At 37.6% G+C, this 16,032-nt stretch overlaps 1 protein-coding gene across 29 annotated transcripts in view; it reads right to left on the bottom strand.

Moving 5' to 3' along the window:
- Positions 1–16,032, bottom strand: part of CFAP20DC (CFAP20 domain containing) — a 239,958-nt gene that overhangs the window by 185,153 nt on the left and 38,773 nt on the right. For 4 of the 29 annotated variants that reach the window (XM_072720561.1, XM_072720571.1, XM_072720564.1 and 1 more), the window contains one exon: positions 8,207–8,386. The exons of the other annotated variants lie outside the window; for them this stretch is intronic. The gene's annotated coding sequence lies outside the window, so the exon portion shown is untranslated. The remainder of the gene's footprint in view (positions 1–8,206; positions 8,387–16,032) is intronic. 29 annotated transcript variants of the gene reach the window in all.

Genomic DNA, 16,032 nt, shown 5'->3' with positions numbered 1-16,032 from the left:
TCTCAGGTCCTGGGACAGAGCCCTGTGTCAGGCTCCCTGCTCAGTGGGGAGTCTGCTTCTCCCTCTCCCTTTGCTCCTCTCCTCCCTATTCATACACTCTCTTTTTATTTCTGCTCTCTCTCAAATAAATAAATAAAACCTTAAAAAAATACCATGTAAGATGATCAAGAGGAGTTGTCTCAAGAATGGAAAGATGTTTCAATATGACAATAGCTGCAATGTAATCCATGACACTATCAGATTAAGATTAAAAACAATCGATTCAACAGACGGAGAGAAAAAAAAGCATTCAATAAAACTCAGCATTCATTACTAATAATAAGCCTTAGCAAATCAGGAAAATAAGCACTTTAATCTATGATTTATATTTTAAGTCAAGGTGGGCTAGCCTATAGTAATTAACCCCTAAATCTCAGAAGCTTAATGTAACAGCAAAAGATTATATTTTGTTTACACTACAAGGCCCATGGAGGGAGCAAGAGGCTCTGCTTGGTCTAGTAACTCAGATGGCAAGAGGATGGTCCACTCTTCCATAACCACCAGAGCACTGGGATGGGAACATGATGCCTGGCACACTAATCTCTAAAGCTTCCTCCTAAAGTGACCCACTTCTCATCTTTACTGGATAAAACAAGTCATATGTCCAACCTAACAAAAGGGGTGGAAAAGTGAAATTCTACCATATGTCTGAAAGGAAAACTATAATATTTGGAAACAATCCCAATGGCTCTCTGGGTGATAGTAAGAAATACTTAAGTTGGTCCTTGTCCTTGATTCCTGACACAGAGCTTCTAAAACCCTTGCAACTTCTGACAGAAGTGATAGTGGCATTTTTTTTTTTTTAATTCATAGCACACTTTCAACCTTACCTGAGTTTATCCTAATAAGGTGGCTCTTGTTGCCAGAGAAACCAATCATGTGATTAAAGCTTTGGAACTTTCAACCACCAAGAGCCAATGATTTAATCAAGCGTGCCTACTTAATTAGGAACCTTCATGTAACCCCTAAACAATGGGGTTAAGAGAGTTTCTACATCAAAGTGATGGGAGGCTATGTGCTTTGAGAGGGCTTGGGAACTTGGCACCCCATTATCCCATACCTTGATCTACGTGCCTCTTCCATTTAGCTGTTCCTGAGTTGTATCCTTTATAGTAAACCAGTAGTAGTGAATCAAATGCTTTTTGTCCTAAATTGAGTCATTTTAGCAACTACTGAACTTAAAGGTCATGGAGACCTGGGGAGGGGGGGTCCACAGAAACCCCCAATTCATAGCGGTTTGTCAGAATTATGGGTAGCCTGGGCACTCTATTGAAATGAGTGTCCAAAGTGTAGGAGGTATTGTGGGACTGAGCCTTTAACCTGTGGTGTCTAACACTAACTCTGGGAGCCTGGGTCAGAATGGAATTTGACTGCTGGGCACCCAGTTGATGCTGGAGAATCTGAGTCTGTCACATACACCCCATTCCCCCACCACACATACAGAAATTAAAAGCTTGGCAGATGATTATTATATATACTAGAGTTAAAAAACCACTGCATTGAATTATTAACTATTGTATTTCTGTACTTTCAGTTGGTCCTAAGTGGAAAATATAATTGTACAATATTTAGCCATCATTATTTCTCAGTGTTCTTCCTTTTCTATTTCTAAATCATTCTTTGTCATTTAACATATACTTCCTATTTTTGTAAGACGTTTTTTATTATTATTTTGTAAATGGATTCCTGAAGAAAAAAATAATAATTTGCCAAGAATATCAATACCCATGCTTCCAAATGTTATTTTGACAAGTTCTGCCAAAGCTGTAGTAAACTTTCCAGACAGGAATAATTCCTAAAATATTTATATTCTATGCTTTAAAATAAATTTTTTTTCTTCCAACTTAGATAACAGAAGGTGAAATTAGTAGATAATATATTAACAAGATTCAATCTAAAATTAACAATAAACTGCATAAGTAAAGGAAAATTACAGATGAAAGGTCAGTGAACATTTTAAAGTCTTTCATTTCTCAAATCAATAAAAAATTGAACTTTATATCATGCTTATTTTTTCCCTTTATAGATTTACTGTTGCTAAAATTGAAACTAGTTTAAAAAAAAAATCTAGCTGATGATGTGTGAGACACAGAGTCCAGGTCATTCGATAATAATTGGCTCTAGATCTGCAGTACTAAGAGTAGCACATCTTATGTAAAGAAAGCAAGTATATAGAATTAAGATAGCAAGGAAGCCAAAGTACTGAGTAAGAACATGCTGTTTTTAGAATTTTTGCTAATGATGATTACATTTTAAATTCTTCCTAGAGTTTCACTAGATACAGCATTACTCATATCCTGTCTTTAAGAGGTATTCAGTATCATGGAAATATGGAAAGAGGACAGTGTAAGTAGTTCATGACCAATGTTTTCAAGATTCGTTAATGAATTTTTCTAGACATTTCCCACTCTACTCAAGGAAGATAAAATTTTATAATATAAATCTCTGTTCCATAATAAACGTATAAATACTAACTTAAAAACAAACAATCCTGTCTGACCTGCATACTATTTCTAATCAAATTAACCAGAACTTAGTTTTCGCAAGCAGATGATCCCTTTTCAACACAGAAAGTAAATTCATTTTCATAGTTTACCTAAAACTTTGTAGTAGCAGTAGGATTTTGAGAAAATTTTGAGAAAAAAATTTTAATGAATGCTTACCATATATGGCTTCACTGGGGTGAGGATAGGAAATGAGCAATTTATTGATTCATTATTAGCAAAGCACAAGGCAAGGCATAAGACATAGCAGAAATAGAAAGAATTATGACCTCTGAGAAAGGCGTTAGTCAAGAGTTTCAAAACTAGCTAATCATGTGGATAATGTATAAAAAATTACAGTAAATGAAAGTAATTTGTATCGAGAAAAACTCTCAGTGGAATTAAATGCCTGAGAGGTGCCTGCAGTGAGCTGATGGATAGCATGTAATAAAGTCAGGAGCAAATGGAATGCATTTTGTGCTCTGACAATGCCTTGGGAACTCTGAACTGCAGCCCTGATCAGCCCTCAGAGAGGTCCTGGGAGGATGTGGTAGTTGATGAAGAAATTAGCCAACTCCAAAGAGGCAGAAATACTGGCATAGTAAATTAAAGTAGAAATGGCCAGGGTTTTTTTTGGCAGTCACTTCTGTATTCTTCCACTACAGGTTATAAACAGCTGGAGAAAAGATATAGTGCCTACCACTACTGAGGAGTTCTTTGAAATGTCTGGCCGTAGGTACCGTACAGAGGGCATAATCGCTTCCCACCTGCCAGAATGCTCTTCCCAGCCCTCCACAGGGGTTGCCTGTTCTTGCCCTTTGGGTCTCTGTTCGAATGGTTCTTCCTTACAGGTGCTTATCCTGACCACTTTTCTTAAAACAGTCCTTTCTGTGTGCCTTCTTAATACTGTATATTTATCCCATAAACATCTAATTTTTAAATTAAATTAAAAATGTTTAAACATGGTTTTCTTTCCTGCTTCTCTATTGGAATGTAAACTTCAGGAGGACAGGGATTTTTATCTGCTCTGATCCCTGAAAATATTCTCAGCACCTAGAACCACTTGGCAAACAGTGGGTACTAATAAATATTAAATTACTGAATGAGCAAAAAAACACTAAAATATATGTTTTCTAGGTACACAATCACGAATGAATGGATAAAGTCTCTTTTCAAAGGAAGGCATTTATAGTATTTTCTGTATCTTTTGGTCTATATTATAAGAAGTCTGATTGTGTCCCACCCTAAATAATTTAGTCATTTCCCTAAGAAGCAAATACTCACCAGTTCTCCCAGAAAAAATCGTTACTTATGAAAGCCGAGAACTCACCATTGGCAGCAGCATATTACTAATGGATAACTCAAAAGGACTAGAATCTGCTATTCCAAGCATGCTAAGGCTCAGCGGTTGAGCATCTGCCTTTGGCTCAGGGCATGATCCTGTGGTCCCGGGATTGAGTCCCACATCAGGTTCCCTGCATGGAGCCTGCTTTTCCCTTTGCCTCTGTCTCTGCCTCTCATTCTCTGTGTCTCTCGTGAATAAATAAATAAAATGTTAAAAAAAAAAAAAAAGGAAGTGACAATGACATCTTTGTGACTAAGAAAACAGATATATCCATCTCTAGCCAGACTTCTTGAACTGTGATCTCTAGAGGCTCACTAACAAACTGCTTACTTCCTTAGGAACCTTATGATGTTCTCTAGAGGCTGAATATGAAAAGGCATGTTCAGTAATTATCCACTGAATATTGAATATTCTTAAATGTTTAAATCATCCATTCATATTAAATGAATAAGTCACACCACCCCAGAATAATATCCTTGACTTAGATTACTTACTTTCATGATCTGTTTGCTTAAAATATATGCCTTAGAAGTAAATTAGGTTTCAACACAATTATTCTAGACAAGTTGGCAAAATACAGGAATTTCACCATAGAAAACTTATGAAAGAAATTGAAGAAGACACAAAGAGATGGAAAAACATTCTATGCTAATGGACTGGAAGAATAAATATTATCAAAATGTCTATGCTACCTGAAGTAATCTATACATTCAATGTAATCCCTATCAAAATAACCCGCAGCATTTTTCACAGAGCTGGAACAAACAATCCTAAAATTTGAATGGAGCCAGAAAAGATCCTGAATAGCCAAAGGAATACTGAAGCAGACAACCAATACTGGTGACATCACAATTCCGGATTTCAAACTGTATTACAAAGCTGTGATCATCAAGACAGCATGGTACTGGCACAAAAACAGATACACAGATCAATGGAACAGAACAGAGAACCCAGAAATAGACCCTCAACCCTATGGTCAACTAATCTTCAACAAGGCCGGAAAGAATATTCAATGGAAAAAAGACAGTTTCTTCAACAAATGGTGTTGGAAAAACTGGCCAGCCACATGCAGAAGAATGAAACTGCACCACTTTCTTACACCATACAAAATAAACAACAACAACAAAAAAACTCAAAAATGGATGAAAGAAGATCTAAATGTGAGACAGAAATCCATCAAAATCCTAAAGAGAACACAGGCAGTAACCTCTTTGACCTAGGCCACAGCAACTTCTTGCTAGACATGTCTCTGGAGGCAAGGGAAATAAAAGCAAAAATGAACTACTGGGACTTCACTGGATAAAAAGCTCTTGCACAAGAAAGAAAACAGTTGGCAAAACTTAAAGGCAACCTATGGAATGGGAGATGATATTTGCAAATGACATATCAGATAAAGGATTAGTTTCCAAAATCTGTAAAGAAATTGCCAAGCTCGGGCACTTGAATGGCTCCGTGGTTGAGTGTCTGTCTTTGGTTTAGGTTGTGATCCTGGGTCCTGGTATCGAGTTCTGCATCGGGCTCCCCATAGGGAGCCTGCTTCTCCCTCTATGTCTCTGCCTCTCTCTCTCTCTCTGTGTCTCTCATGACTAAATAAATAATATCTTTAAAAAAAGGACTTATCAAGCTCAACACTGAAAAACAATCCCATTAAGAAAGGGCAGAAGATATGAACAGACATTTTTCCAAAGAAGACATCCAGATGGTTAATAGACACATAAAACTATGCTCAACATCACTCATTATCAGGGAAATACAAATCAAAACCACAATGAGATATCACCTCACACTCGTCAGAATGGCTGAAATGAACAACCCAGGAAACAGCAGATGTTGGCAAGGATGCAGAGAAAGCAGAACCCTCTTACACTGCTGGTGGGAATGCAAATTGGTGCAGCTGCTCTGGAAAGCAATATGGAGGTCCCTCAAAAAGTTAAAAAAAAAAAAAAGCCAGCAATTGCAGTATTAGGTATTTATCCAAAGGATACACAGTGATTTGAAGGGGCATATTCACCCCAATGTTTATAGCAGCAATGTCCACAACAGCCAAACTATGGAAAGAGCCCAGATGTCCACCGACAAATGAATGGATAAAGAAAATGCGGTATAAAGATATACAATGGAATATTATTCAGCCATCAAAAGAATGAAATCTTGCCATCTGCAATGACATAGATGGGAGGAAATTGTGCTAAGTGAAATAAGACAGAGAATGACAATACTATATGATTTCACTCATATGTGAAATTTAATGAGCAAAAAGATGAACATAGGGGAAGAGAAGGAAAAACAAAATAAAATGAAAACAGAGAGGGAGACAAACCATAAGAGACTTTCAAGTATAGGAAACAAACAGGGTTGCTGGAGGAGAAGTGGATGGGGGCATTGGCTAATTGGGTGATGGGCACTGAGGAGGGCACTTGATACAATGAGCACTGGGTGATACATGCAACTGATGCATCACTAAATTCTAACCGTAAAACTAATAATACATTATATGTTAATTAAATTGAATTTAAATAAAATTTATTTTAAAATATAGAAATTTCAAGCAGGTCCAAAATTCTGCGTGGGTGACTTAGTAACATCACTGCTATTAAACAGGTAGTAAGGGAACTTAAAGTTACCAAGTTTTAAGGGAGGTCATATAATGCTTGTTGCAACTGTACAAAATGGGTTAGGATTGCTATCCCTATTTCACCAATAAGGAACCTGAGGCAGACAAGAGGTTAAAGGACATGCTTAAGATCTCATGCTTGACAAATGGCAAATCCAGAATCCAAACCTAGGCAGTCCAGCTCTGGACATGTGCTGTTCATCACTAATCTATCCAGTGCTATTCCAAGATGCTTGCCTGCAAGCATACTGTTACCACCCCATGCCCAGTCAAGTACCAAAACTGAGGGTGAGTATTCAGAAACTTGTATACAATCTGACAGTTATGACATCCAAGTGTGTGATCACTGGACTCATCTCATTGAACAGGGTACAGACCAGATTAGGAGTTGTCAAAGGCATATGAATGGCATTCGGCCCTAACTATGTACCAGTACTATATATAATTAGTCAAACAGTATGTTGGTCTTAGACAAGCAGGAAATTAAACAACAAAAACAACAAAATAGTACTTTAAATAGTTTGAGAACCCTGATCTATGCTGACCTCATTTGAATTCTCAGATTATCCCATCTTAGATGGGAAAGAATATTGGCTATCACTTTTTGCCTGTCTCCATCAGACAACAGACATAGGAAGATTTCTGGGATTCATTCAAGTTTGCATTTATAAATTTAGTATGTATTTCAATGAAGATGTTATATAAAAGCATTTCAATATGAAATATATGAATAATTTGTGGCCCTTACTGATGAAAATACAATGCTTAGTAATTTAAGGTATATAAGAAAATGCCTACATAAACATTCATCCAGAACTTAAAGCTTTCATTCCTACTCTCAAAAAAGAAAACCTTTATAAAATGCTAAATACAATGAAAAATATTTAATTTACACTTTTATTTTGTAAGACACATAACCCTTTGCCCTCAAAATCAGTTTTCATGAATCTAATTTCTTTTTTTTTTTTGGATTTTAAATAATTTGGAAAGTGGTTCAAATCAGATCAGAAGATGTAAGGAAAGGGGGTGCCTGGGTAGCTCAGTTGGTTAAGTGTCTGCCTTTGATTCAGGACATGATCCCAGGGTCCTGGGATGGAGCCCTACATTGGGCTCCCTGCTCTGTGAGGAGCCTGTTCACCCCACCCCTCATCACTGCTCCCCCTGCTTGTGCACGCTCTCTCAAATAAATAAAATTTAAATATGTCTAGAGAGTACCAAGGTATTGAATATATCTACCTTATGGAGGAAAAAATGATATATTGGTATGTAATGATTATTAACTTAAATTATACATATACTTTAAAAGACTTTTTTCCTTTTAATGAAACTTTTCCTAAAATGTGGCATAAACTTCTCTGCAAAAACACATTCTAGAGTGATTCTGAAAACTTTTGCTAAGGCCTATAAGCTCTGAAACAGAGACCCAATATATTCAGTGTGATTAACTGGTATACAGTAAATTGTTTATTCTCGATTCTCCTTAAAATGCTGCTGGGCTTTTGGGATCTCTCACGCAGGTACCTTCCCGGGGAATTTCTAAGAAGACATGTGCACTTGCCTCCACCATCCTTTCCTACCTTTTCATTTTTACAATCTGTTTTCCTAGGTAGCTACAGAGAGGGAAGAATTACAGCTGAGAAATGCACACGCGCGCACACACACACACACACACACACACACACACACACACACACACACACGCAGGTTTTGAATCTCTGAGCTTACTTTACGCACAGTTCCAAGTCAATGGAATTTGCCTTTTCTCAAAGCATGCCATGCTCTCCTCCCGGCTCAGAGGCCCTTTTTCTGCCTGCTTCTGAGATTCACTACAGATGGCTGAGGCTGGAAGCATGATGGCTGGAGAAGTAGGGTATTACTTGATCTTCTATCATTCTGATAAGAACTCTATGAGGCAGAGAAAAGGCATATGCCATTATCCTCATTTTTTTTTTTAAATGGAGAAACTGCAGCACACAAAGAAAAGTTAAGTAACTTGCCCAAGGCACCAAGCAAATTACTATCAGAGAATTCAGGTCTTTAAAACCCCTGCTATTCTCCTCATCAGATAACAATCCTGCCTTTCCCCTCCTCCAATCTTCCTCACACATATTTTACTCAACTGCAATATATATCTAAATTGTACTTTATGTATATGCACTTCCAGACACCTCAACCAAATCATCAAATTATAGTTTCCTATTATGTTTTCTTTGAAATGTCAGCTTTTGAAATGATACCCATAAATCTTTCAAATATGAAATTAGTAGGAAGAGGAGAGAAAGGATGATTGGAAAGAAAAAAATAACAGTTTCAATGACTTTGCTTGGGTAAAGAACGAAAAGATTAAAAAAAAAGAAAGAAAGAAAGAAAGAAAATCCTAAGGTGGGGGAAGAAGGTTCTTTTTGATGGAGTGTTTTGCCTCTTTGCCTCTTTATGCAGTAGGTGGAGCTATGGTACTATTCGTTAGGGTTACAGGAAGGCTATCCGTGAAAAATAATCTAATTCATTCCTAGGATAGCCATTTTCTTTTGCATTTTCAAACAGTACTTTTCTGTTTTTGAATCGTTTTTCCTCCATGCTCTGAGAACCTTCAGACTGCACTACCTATTTCCCTTTCTTTTCTGGAATGACAGAGGGTTACCACCTTCACTGTACATCCTTATGATGCTATTTTCAGAAGGATATTAGGAGATACGGTTGTACAAAGCAGCCCACCTTTCTGTGCTCCATCACTCAAAAGGTTTCCTCTATAATCTACCAAATCTATTTTTTAGCTCAGAAACAGGATTCTCCTGAAAACTTGCCAGAACCACCACTGGCGTGTCTTTTAAAATTTTCACTTATAGTGCAGCAGATATGGATGTAAATAATACCTCATAAAAATATGCTATTTGTAGAAATTAAAAAGAGAACAAGTTTTATTCAAAATTAAGGAATTAAAATCCAAAACTATGCTAAGTAACTTAATTTGAGTAGGAAAAAAAAATCATAAGAAAGTATACCGGAATCAAAAAGTCCACCTTTATGGGGCACTGTGTCTAATATTACAATTATGGTTAATTTTATGTGTCCACTTGATTGAGCCACAGGATGCCAAGATATCTGGTTAAACATTATTCTGGGTATATCTGTGAGGGTGTTTCTGGATGGGATGAACATTTGAACTGGTGGACTAAAACAGATTGTCCGCAGTATGGGTTGCCTCCTTGCAATTTTTTGGAGGCCTGGGTTGAAGAAAAAGCAGAGGAGAGGAAAATTCATTCTCTCTACCTGACTTTGAGCTGGGACACTTGTCTTCTTCTGCATTTGAACTTAAGACTTGACCTTAGACCAGGACTGGAGCTTATTCTATGTCCTGGTTCTCAGATCTTTGGACTCGACTGAAACTATACCATGGGCTCTCCTGGATCTCCAGCTTGAGAACTGCAGATTGTAGAACTTCTCAGGCTCCTTACCCTTATGGGCCAATTCCTTATGATAAATCTCTTCATATATATAACATATATATGATGTATAATATATTAAGTATAAAAGTAAATATAGGTTTTGATTCTCTGGAGAATCTAGACTAATACAATTATGAATTTAAGTTGCTTTGGCTTTGGTATAAAGGAGGCAAAAAAGTGTTGACATAATATTAATTTCTTTCTAGGCAACAACACCATACTTGTTTTTTTGTAAATAGGCACAGTTTCTAAACTTATTTATATAAATAAATCTCACTTGTAAAAACTGCTTTGTCTTTTTACATTTGACTCTAACTAAATGCTAATCATGATGACAAAGGAAAATGGGGGTGTCTCCTCTATGTCTTCCTATTAACTAAAAAACCCATTCTACACTTTACATGATGATTCCACAAGCTTATCTTTATCCTCTCACTACTAGAAAAGTAATCACAACTTCTATCATAAAGATGGCTGTGTATCCTATTTGTAGTTTTGAAGATACTCTAAATGAATATGAGAACTTCAAATCTACAAAATTCACTGTATTTATTTGTCTTAATAAGACATCTTAGTTTTTTCAGCCTAAGGTAAATAATTCAAATTACTGACTGCCTACCACATTGTAGGTCAGGGAAATAAGAGATGTGGTCTGTGGACCTTTTGGTACTATGTACAGAGAAGACAAACAGCCAGAGCCAGAATGCAAATCACCTTCCTTTTCACCAAGCATACAATTTTCCCCTAACAAGAGTTTTTCAAAGAAGGAAGAAGGAAGTTGATTTACATCATGGCATAAATTCCTTATTCTCATTGTGGATGGTTACTTTGAGATATCATTGTTCTAGGCAATTCTAGGTACTTTCATATGTGTTATTTTGTTATTCATAATAGCTAAGATTTCCTGAATTCTTACTATGTGGCCAACACTTGCACTAACATTTAATACTCCCAATAACCCTGTAAAATAGGTATTATTACTATCCCTATCCTATGGATGAGAAAATTGATACCCAAAGTTTTCAGACAGTAAATAGTGAGCTAGGACATATACAAGTCAATCTGGGCTTTAGAGCACACTCTTACCACTTCATTGTACCACCTCTCCTTAAATCTGAATCCTCAATTCAGTTATGCAGACATTAAATACCTCCCTTTTAGAGCTAAGAGACTGTTCCTAGACTATGTGCTGCTCAAAGAGGGGCTGTACCTAATTCATCTCTCCATGTTCTCTCTGGTAGCCTGTAATGATGCGCCCCAGCTTGTAGGCATTGTGGGGAAAATGCAGAAGAGTCATGAAACAGGGTCTCTACTCTTGTGAAGCTCATCTCATGGAAGAAATACTTCAATAAGTGAACCAAGCATAAGGTGGAAGGGCTTCCCTGGCCTGGCTGAGAAGAGTGAACAAGTTCTTTTAAGAAAATGCTCCAAACCCTAAGTCTTGAAGGTAGACAGAGAGGTCTAGCCTCACAGAATTGTAAATGCCCATGTACTTTATTTGACATTTTGCCCACTAATGAGATATAGGAAGAGAGACAAATAGGTAACTTTCTCAATAATGTCTACATGGACTCCCTGTGGGGTCTGGCTTCTGCCTTGGGAAAAGGCAAGGGAGACCCAGGAAAGGAATCAGACAATTTTGATCCCACAGAAAGCAAGGTCGGAGTCATATACAATTTTAGCTCTCCAAATACGTGATTGAGAGAATCCAGGTATCAATCATACCTAGTCTTCTGAGGAATTGACCTCGATAGTGTTTGAATAAAGGAACCAATGACACGAACTCAAATCTGAAGGTCATTAGAACCAGTCTTAAAACTTTGGTAGCTATGTGTCTTTGGATACGCAAGTCCTTCAAGGTCATATCAGGGTATGGGGGTGGTGGAGACTGCAGCAGCAGTAGTGAAATGGGCTCATAAAGTCAGGAAGAACCTTCCCAACACATGTTTACTGGAATATTAGAAGGTTAGGAGAAAAGACTCTGAAGTCTGATTGGCCTGGTTTAAATGCCCATTCTGTCCCTTGCATACAATTTACCTATCTTCTGTAAACCTCACATTCATATGTAAAATGGAAATATCAATTTTGAGAAGTAAACTATAAGATACATGTAAGAGGCTTAGCATAGAAACCTGGCATAAGATTTAATAAAAATGACACATGAGATCCTGGACCCAGAGTCCTTATTATATGTCAGGTACCCTTCTAAGCTCTCACACGTATGTGTACTTCACAATAAGGCTGTGAGGCAGAATGGTGGTCTGCATTTTTATGGACATACAACCCTTACCCCTTTCCCTCAAGGAGAATACATCCCTACCCCAATGACTCTAGGGACAGCTATGTAATAGCCTTTGTCAATGGAACTGAGCAGATGTGACCCATCTAGCACAAGTCTAAGATGCACCCAGAGTCTCCATTACAATACTGATCCTGATGATGGCATGTCAACCTGCATCCTGGAATGAAACAGACAGGTAGAGTAGAGCTGCACTGTACTTATAGCCTGTATGTGCCATGAGTGAGAAATGAATGCGTGTTGCCACAAGCCACGGAGCTTTGGAGATCATTTAGTACCTTTAATATCCTCATTTGCAGCTGAGAAAATTGAGGCACAAAACACCAGAAAATCCAGTTTCAACTCTGTAATTTAACATAGAACTACCAGAGCTGAATTTTCTTTCTTTGCTCTTTTGTATCATATGCTACTTATGGCTGCACTCTCCAACTGCATGAGTTCCCTTGTGATGACCAGGAACAGGGTGTAGATAAAACTTAAGGTAGAGGTACAGGGTGAAGAAGAAGTGTTTCAGCTTCCAAATGCCAGTCAAGATTTTCAGCAGTCTAACTAGGCTGGAGTCAGAGAAACAAAGTTGTGATAATGGTAAAGACACTGATGCTTGTGTTAATTTTTTAGGAGTGGAAACAATGACCTGATGATAAGATCTGGAAGTAAATCATCAAGATGGACAAGGAGGGGCTGTGGCACCTGCAAGGATATTTGGGCACACTGATGTAGGAAACTGGAAATGTATCGTGTTTCCAGAGCCTGTCAGTTTATGAAACAGTGGGACTCAGGGAGAATCCAGGAAGATGTGAGAGGTGGGGGGGAAGGGGGATTCAGTCAGAAATGGAGACATAAGAATAGGAGGGATATTAGATGTTAGACAGAATGTGAAGAACCATATTAGAGGTTACGTTTCCAGAGAGTGGAGTAGAGAGCTGTGTCCTTCCAAAAAGGAAGGCCCATTTGGGGTGCTCCTGGAAGACAGTTTAATGGGCACAACCTGGGATGGTGCTTAGGTGAATAATTTATGGAAAATACCACCACTTCAAACTAAAATTTAGTACACTAACTAGAAACTCAGCCATGAAAGGGTGTCATCCTTGGAGACAGGTAAGCTGGGTGATGTGAACTTGATGGTGAACAACAGAGAAATCTGAATTTAAATTATAAGATGAAAAGGAAGAAATCTATTAATTCCAAGAAGCTTAAAAAATTAAATGTTACTAAAAGTAGGCTGCATATTGGAATCAAAGAAATAAGCGTTAGAAAGAGTCAATTCAAAGGGCCAAAGCCTGCTGAATGGAAACAGAAGAAAAGGAAAGAGAAGACCCAGAAAATCTAAATCAATGTTAAAATAATTAACACAGCACAGTAAATTATAATTTACGTGCTTAATCTCGACACTTTATAAAGACTCTTTGATACTACACTGAAGACAGAGCCCTGGACGTTGCCTCTATAGGACAATGTGGACCTACAAGAAAAGGGGTTAGCAACCCTGATGATTGGAAGTTTGACCTTTGAAGAAGAAAGTCTTCCTCTAATCTCTCAAAAGCAGAGAAACAGTCAGGCAGCACTTCCGATGAAGAGTGGCCTGCCTCAGAGAGGAAGAGGAAGCTCCTGATGTTACTGTCTGGTCTCATAGGAGTCAGGGGCTCCCCAGGCCCTCTGCCAAGTAGTGCTGCTTGAGAGGAAGGGCACAAAGGTGATTTGTGGTAAAGACAGGATTCCAAAACTGAGAACATTCTAAAGAGAAAGGGTGAACTACTAAACAAGGCCATGGCTTTTGGCATTTTAAGATACCTAAAGTGTACTGAAATGCCAGGTGTCTGGCCACCATCTTAACCACTGCCTAGGAGACACAATAATGCAATTAAAAGCATATGGACTGTCAGGGCTTAACATAACTGATTGGGATCCCACTTCTTAACCTGCTGAGAAGCCTTGGGAGAAATACTCTTAGAATATCAGTTTCTTTATCTACAAAAAGGAACTAAAAGATCTCTTATCCAGAGTGGTTGAGATGAATGCCGATAGGATCACCTGTCACACACATGTGCTGAAGAAATATTAGCTCCCTTCCTAAGGGATACATGGTCCTAATCCAGGGGTCACATCACCAATTTCTAAATGAAAGTCATTGGAAAAATGAATGTTTCTTAATGTACTTTGTATCCAGCATAATTAAAATGGTGTTATGTGAGAAGAGCTGCTGGAAATATTTTTAAATGGGCAGTCATTCACTCATTCATACAATAAATTTTATTGAGTGACTACCATGTGCTAGGCATTATATACTATTAATTAAAATCTGACTCAATATTCCAAATTCTAAAAAACATCTACTGAGTAATTTATGCTTTAAGAACTATCATTGATGATGCTACAACTTTAATTATGAGAAATACTGAAGTGCATCCTGGATACCTTGAGAAAAAAACAAAAACAAAAACAATGCAGGTTTCTGACAAATTAACACCATAGTGAGCACTGCTGAATTTTATATTCTATTTTTCCTACTCTCAGCCACAAATCTGATGTACCTGGTATGGGCTCCAAGTGTAGTAAGGGATGCCAAATCAATGTTCTTGGGCTTATCAATTGAGATTGGTTCTATTTTTCTTCATCTTTCTCCCTTACCCAAGGGGCTGATAAACTTTAAGTTTATACAAAAAGGACAGTACTTGTGACCTTCTTTTAACAAGAACTAACATTTGTACAGCTTAAAAAAACACTTTCTTTTTTATCATCAAACTTAATCCTCATATTAAGTAGGCATTTTCTCCTTTTACATATAAAAAAAACTGGGGCTCCTAAAAAGTGAAATCCCTTGCCCAAGGTCTTGGCTACTGACAAAGCTGTAAGACATCTGGGATTTCTGATGGAAAAATCCTGTGTTCTTTTCCTGTGGTTATAGGATGAATCAAAAGATCTATTTTGTAAGCATTTTAAGAGCTACCAGAGCTTGGAGGGGGTGGTAAATGTACTGATTATCCAAACTAAAAATGCAGCACAGAAGGGAGGGGGAAAATGGAAGGCTTTTAAGAATTATGAAATGTTGCATATCTGAAATAATATACTCACTTTATGCATTATAAGAACCTAGTTTCTTATTTCTCTCTCTCTTTTAAATCAAGACAACAGAATGGGTGGATGCAGGGCAAGCAGGTGTCACAGTTCTAACAGAAGTTCTACATAGGAGAGAAGGAAATGGAGATTTGCTGCACAAATCTTTTAGCCAGAAACTTGCTGGGTGTTTACATGAAACTTACAGGTGTTATGTAACCCATCTATCTATTCAAGAGATTCAAAAAAGGAGTTAATACTTGGAGAGCTGGGTACATTTCACAATAGCAATCTATAGGCTGCTTTCATAGTTGGACTTTACCTTTCTAAACCAACAGTCACATATATGCCAGAGGAGCCCATATGTATCCCCATAAAAGATCCAAGTTAAGAACATCATAGACACAGTGTGGTGATGGCAATAAGTCTAGACACAGACAGATGAAATCCCTTGCTAGTGGGACAAGTCTGAAAACATCTGTTTCTATTTTCCAGACATGACATGAAAATGGAGCACTCAATGCATCTAAGTGACAGACTATGCCTGATGATGGTAAAAATGGGTCAATCCTAATTCTGCCACATACAGCATTCCAGGAGAGGTGTGAAACTAACTTGTAGGAAGAAAGCAGAGGAGCCTGTAATTAAAACATACAATAGGATGGATATTTTTCTAACTTCACTTGCATTGCCCCCAATTACTAACGGCTTTTTTAGTTTTTGCTTAAACTAAACACAAGGGAAGTTCTCTG

The sequence above is a fragment of the Vulpes vulpes genome, chromosome 9 (genome assembly GCF_048418805.1).
Source record: "Vulpes vulpes isolate BD-2025 chromosome 9, VulVul3, whole genome shotgun sequence".
Lineage (NCBI taxonomy): Eukaryota > Metazoa > Chordata > Mammalia > Carnivora > Canidae > Vulpes > Vulpes vulpes.
This window is presented reverse-complemented; position numbering and strand designations above follow the sequence as displayed.